Source organism: Pongo pygmaeus, chromosome Y (assembly GCF_028885625.2).
Source record: "Pongo pygmaeus isolate AG05252 chromosome Y, NHGRI_mPonPyg2-v2.0_pri, whole genome shotgun sequence".
In the NCBI taxonomy this organism is placed as follows: Eukaryota; Metazoa; Chordata; class Mammalia; order Primates; family Hominidae; genus Pongo; species Pongo pygmaeus.
This window is the reverse complement of record NC_072397.2, coordinates 15,467,894-15,474,739: the sequence shown is the minus strand read 5'-3', so window position 1 is coordinate 15,474,739 and position 6,846 is coordinate 15,467,894.

Here is a 6,846-nt window from a genome sequence, read left to right as displayed (position 1 = left end):
GCTTATATGTATGTCTAACATGAACTAAAATGTAATTTATATTCTTCACGTGTATGCTGAACAATTTATAATTTAATGGTGGTACTGCCAACTCCTTTCTAGATTCTGAACTTCACTTTCTTGTAAAAAAATGATTTAATATGGCCGGGCCCGGTGGCTCATGCCTGAAATCCCAACACTTTGGGAGGCCAAGGCAGCCAGATCGCGAGGTCAGGAGATGGAGACCATCCTGGCTAACATGGTGAAACCCCGTCTCTACTAAAAATACAAACAAATTATCCTGGCATGGTGGTGGGCACCTGTAGTTCCAGCTACTTGGGAGGCTGAGGCAGGAGAATGGTTTGAACCTGAGAGGCGGAGCTGGTAGTGAGCTGAGATCACTCCACTGCACTCCAGCCTGGGTGACAGAGCAAGACTCCATCTCAAAAAACAAAATAAAACAAAAACAACAAACAAAAACAAAACAAAAAAAGGTTTAATATTTAGAGGCATATTTACAGGCATTTGTTGTAAGTGAAAAATTATCCAACTACATGGCCACTTCCTCCAGTTTTTCTTACATTGACTGGAGAAAGCATTCTTTCATATTCAATGCCAATTTTGAGTTTAGCTCACATTGTTTTCCAGTTGTTCACTTCCCCGCCCCTTTATGTCACTGGGGCACATTCAGTACTTTTATTTGTGTGTTTAACCTGCGTATACATTTCTGCTAAGGCTTGTAGTGCACACCAATTTAACCAAGATTTAAACACTTTTTGGATGGAGAGATAACTCACATACTATAACATTAGCCACTTTAAATTACACACTTGCTGGGCGCAGTGGCTCACCTCTGTAGTCCCAGCACTTTGGGAGGCTGAGGCAGGCAGATCATGAGGTCTGGAGTTCAAGAACAGCCTGACCAACATGGTGAAACCCCGTCTGTACTAAAAATAAAAAAAATTAGCTGGGCATGGTGGTGTGCACCTGTAATCCCAGGTACTCAGGAGGCTGAGACAGGAGAATCACTCGAACCCTAAACGCACAGGTTGCAGTGAGCTGAGATTGCACCACTGCACTCCAGGCAGGGAGACAGAGTGTGAATTCATCTAAAAAATAATAATAATAAAATAAAGTACACACTCGGTGACTTTCAAGGTATTCACAAAGTTGTACAAACATTACCACCACTACTTACATACAGAAGATTTTCATCACCTTAATGAGAAACTCTGTACCATTAGCATTCTGTACCAGCTTCCCCCTTTCCTAGAGCCCTTGGTATCCAATAAGCCATTTTCTGTCTCTGTGGATTTGCCTATTACACACACTTAATATAATATAAACAGACTCATACGATATGAGGCTGTTCGTGACTTACAGCCTTTTGTTGTAGATTATCTTCATGAAGCTGTATATAACAATCACTGTAGAAGATAAAGATAATGGGCTGGGCGCCGTGGCTCACGCCTGGAATCCCAGCACTTTGGGAGGCCGAGGCGGGTGGATCACGAGGTCAGGAGATAGAGATCATCCTGGCTAACACGGTGAAACCCCGTCTCTACTAAAAATACGAAAAATTAGCCGGTCGTGGTGGCAGGTGCCTGTAGTCGCAGCTACTCGGGAGGCTGAGGCAAGAGAATGACTTGAACCTGGGAGGCGGAGCTTGCAGTGAGCTTGAGCCACTGCACTCCAGCCTGGGCGACAGAGCGAGACTCGGTCTCAAACACAAAAGAAAACAAAACAAAACAAAACAAAACAAAAAGAAGATAAAGATAATTCCTCTTTCTAAGGCAGAAGTTAAGCAGGTTTGCTGCTACCTCCCTTTAAAAGGCTGGTGTTTCCTAAATTCGAGATTTCTACAACAGGCTTGCTATGCTGTCCGATTTTTAAGCCCAGCATACTGAGGCCAGAAAGTTTAAGTAATTTGTCCAAATTCTTTATCTTGGTGGTTTTATTATAGAATATATGGATTTGCATCAATTATATCAGATATATGGTGAGTGAATGTATGATGCAAACCCACTGCAAGGTAACATCAACCTAGGCCCACCTCCACATCCGGAGTTGATGGAAACATTTATATTGCGAATAATGCTACTAGTAACATTCATATACAAATGTTCATAATTATATCTTAATTTTAGGAATATATGGTGAACGTATGTCCAATCTTTTGAAAGTACCAGACTGTTTTCTAAAGAAGCAACCATACTTGATGTTCCCATTAGCAATTGGATGAGGTTCCCAAGTTTTCCATATATTCACCAACATCTGTTATTTCTTTCTGATTACACTCCATTCTATTCAATATATTTCATTGCGGTTTGAGACTGATTGTGTCTCATTGTGGTTTGATTTTCATTTTTCTGATAGCTAATTATCATTTCCTATACTTAGCTCTAGATGTGATGTGACAATATTTTTCTCCCACAGTGTCATTTTACTTCATGATCTCTTTGAAGTACAGAAGTTTAATTTCAATGAAGTTCAATTTAACTGATGTTTATTATTTGTGTTTTTGGTTACATATTGAAGAAACGTTTGCCTAATCTAAGGTCACAAAGATTAATGTCTACCTTTTTTTCTAGAGTTTTATTTTATAGGGTTCAGCTCCTGAATTTAGGTTTTTGATACATTTTGAGATAATTGCGGTAAAAGACAGGGTTCCAAATTCACGTGAATATCTAGTTGTCTCAGCTCCATGTCTTGAGATTTTGACTATGTTTCCCCATTCATTTATCTTGGTACCTTTGTTGGAAATCAATTGCACACAGGTGGGAAGGCTTCTTTCTGAAATCTCAATTCTATTTCATTAGTGTATTGTGTCAGTACCATACTATCTTTACCGCAGCTTTGTGGTAAATTTTGAATGGAAAGTGTATTGTTTTGGCTATTCTGGGTCCTATGAAAGTTCATAAGAATAGTAGAATTGCCATAGCTATTTTTATAAACAAGCCACCTGGGATTTGGTAGAGACTTAATTGAAACTGTAGGTCAATTTTTCAGTGTTGTCACCTAATGTTATCTTCCAATCCATGAATATTAGATATCTTTCCATTTATTTCAATTTTCTTAAATGTCTTCAACAATATTTTAGAGTTGTCTTTAGGACTGTCCTGGAGACAGTCTGCAACTGATCCAATCATACTGTGGACTATTGCCAAATCTCAAGCAGTGAATCTCTGCACACATTCTGTATCTGATAAAGTTACACTTTGGAACCAAGAAGAGTTTCCAATATTATTTCCCTTGGCAGAGCGTATAGCTAAGATGGTCACACCATGGATCCAGGACAGATTTCCAACAATGAATCCCTGGGCAAAAGCTATAGCTGAAACTGTCATACCATTGATCCTTGATGAAATGCCACCAATAAATCCCTGGACAAAATTGCAGCCTGAATATCTAGAAGAAAATACCTGGCTCCCATCTGAATTTAATCCAGTCTCATTGTGTACCATGGCTTATTTGCCAGCAGTAAGTTACTGGATACAGTTTGATACTGAAACAATAACACTGTGAACCCAGGTTTTGTCTCCAGCAATATCTTCCTGGAAATAGTTGGAAACTGATATAATCACACCAGAGACCCATGCTGAATCACTAGTGATGAATTCATGGATACACTCTCCAATATCTGATATGGTCACAGTGTGTATCCAGGCTGAATCACTATAATTAAATCCTTGGACACAATCTAAAACTGATATACTCACAACATGGATTCTGGCTGAAACTCTAGGAATAAGTCCCTGGGCACATGATATTTTCCTACAATGGATCCACGCTGAACATCCACCAGTATCTCAGACTCAACCATGTAGTCCAGGTAAAACTCCAGCAATGAATCCCTGGAGAAAGGCTACGGCTGATATAGTCCTACCATGGAATCAGGCTGAATTTATAGAAGAAAATGTGTGGACACAGTCTGAAACTTATACAGTCACACAGGGAATGCTGAATGATTCTCGAGCACTAAATTCATGGACACAGACAATAGCTGATGCAGACAAGCTGTGGGCAAGCTTAAATTTCCAGCAATTAATCCCTGGACAAAGTCTGTAGGTGACAGTACTATACCATGGATTCAGAATGATTCTCCAGCAATAAATCCATTTACACAGGATCTATCTTACACTAACAAACCATGGGCCCAAAATGAATCTTCAGCAGTAAATCTCTGTATACTACCTGAATCTGATACCATTATCCTGTGGACACAAGCTGAGTCCCAAACAGTAAATCCGTGCACACAGCCTTTAACTTCCACAGTCACATGATGGGCTCAGGCTGTATCTCCAGCAGTAATTCCATGGACACAGCCTATACCTTCCATAGTCATACCTTGGACCCAGGTTGTATGTTCATCAGTAAATACCTGGAGAACGTCCATAGCTGATACCATCACACTATGGAAAGGGGCTGAATTAACCACAGGATATCCATGGATACTGCCTTGGGCTGCTACTATCACACTATGGGCACAGTCTGAATCGCCAGCAGGAAATCTTTGGACACAGCCTATGTATGACACAGACACTCCATGGCCTCATTCTGAATCTCCAGCAGTAGTTTACTGGACAGAACCTGCAGCTGATACACACACACTGTGGACTCAGTTTGAATTTTTAACAGTAAAGCCTTGAATCCAGTCTGTATCAGACACACTCATACAATGGACCCAGGCTGAGTCTTCAGCAGTAAAGCATTTGATACAGGCAATAGCTTATACAATCAAACTATGCAACCAAGTCAAATCATCTGCCATAAATCTCTGGAAACAATATGAAACCAATATGTTCACATGGTGGACTGAGGAGGCTGAATCTCCAAAAGTAAATGAGTGGACACATCCTATACCTGCTACAGTTGTGCCACTGAACCAAGCTGAATCTGTAGGAGTAAATCCCTTCACAAAGCTTGGAACAGAAATTGTCTTACTGTGGACCCAGGCTCATTCTAAAATCAACAGTCTCTGCACATATATTCTATCTGATAGACTGAAACCATTGGCTAAGAATGTTTATGTAGCAGTAAATCCATGGAGAAAATCTAAAACTGAAATAGTCACATCATGGACCCAGGATCTGTTCCCAGCAATAAATCCCTTAACAGTAGCTGTAACTGGTATAGTCACACTGCAGTACATGGCTGTATCTCTAGTAAGGGAGAGAGGCTGTTACAGTCATAACAGGGACATAGACAAAATCTCCAGCACTCAATTTCTGTTTACAACCTATACCTGATGCAGTCACACTATGAACCCAAATGAAATATGCATCAGTAAAGACTTGGAACCAGGCTGAATTTCCAGCTGTAAATTCCATGATGCAGTCTAAGTCTCCAACTGTAAATATCTGGACAGAGTCTGAATCTCTAGCTCCAAGTCCTCTGTTACAGGCTAAGACTGATATAGGCATACCAAGGACCCAGACTGAAACTTTGGCAGTAAATCCCTGGACAAAGTGTGTTGCTAATACACTCACACCATGTACACAGCTTGTAACTCCATCATTAATTTTCTTTTCACAAAGTTTACATGCTACACTGAAAGAATGGACTTAAACTGAATATCTACCAGTAAATACCTGGACAGAGGCTGTAGCTTCCAAAGTTATACCCTGGACCCAGCCTGAATTTCCAGCACTAAATCCTTGGACACAGCCTGTTTTTTATAGAGCTACAATTTGGGCACAGGCTGTAGCTACAACAGTAAAGGCCTGGGGACAGCCTTCATCTAATAAACCAGATTATGGTCCCAATCTGAATCTGCAGCATTAATTACATGGATACTGCCTGTATCTGACACATACATAAAATTGATCCAATTTGAATCCTCAGCAGTAAATCCCTGGATACTGCCTATATCTAATACATTATCATTGTGGACCCAGCCTGTATCTCTAGAAGTCAATCCGTGGATAGAGGCAATAGCTTCCAAGTCACCCCATGGATCAAAGCTTTACTTCTGGCAACAAATCCCTGGGAATATCCTGTATCTGATATAGTTGCACTGCGGACACAGGCTGAATCTTCTGCAGTCATTACCTCCACACAGCCAGTATCTGACAAAATTATACGGTGGCTGCAGGCCGAGTCTCCAGTAGGAATTACCTGGATGCAGACTGTATCTGATATACTTATATCATGGACCTATGATGAAACATCAGCAGAAAATCCAGGGGCATGGGCTGTAGTTTCCTCAGTGTTTCCATGGAACCAGGGTATCCCTACAGCAGGAAAAACCTGGACACTACCTGTGTCTGAATCAATCACCCTATGATCCCAGTCTGAGTCTCCAGTGGTAAATACATGGACAGAGGCCGCAGCTTCCACAGACACAGTGGACTCATGACAATTTTCCAGATGTAAATTCATATACACAGTGATATGGGCTCATTTTGGACAATGCTTAAAACTGAAGTTAAGAAACTCCGGGCACTGCCTGAAGCTAAAATATTTACAGAGTTTCATTACTGCTTCAACCTGATGCTACACAACTTTGATCCAAGATGAAAACCAAGCATCTATTTCATGGAAACATCATGAAATTGAAAATATGAATGAATGCACCTTGCCTGAATTTGGAACACTTACATCCTCGATAGTGCCTGTGCCACAAGCAGCAAAACCATGGTCCCAGCCAGAAGCACTATTTAGCAGAATTTAATTTAAAACTGGAACAGAAAAAATAAAACCTTGGGCTCAGCCAGAATTTCAAACACTGAGCACATTACTCCCTTTGAACCTGGTAAAATAGAATTGTGGGCCAAATATAGAACTACAACATTTATAACATGGATTCAATCCAAAACTGATGTCTTCTCCCCATGTACCCAATCTGAAATAGGTACAATGAGATCA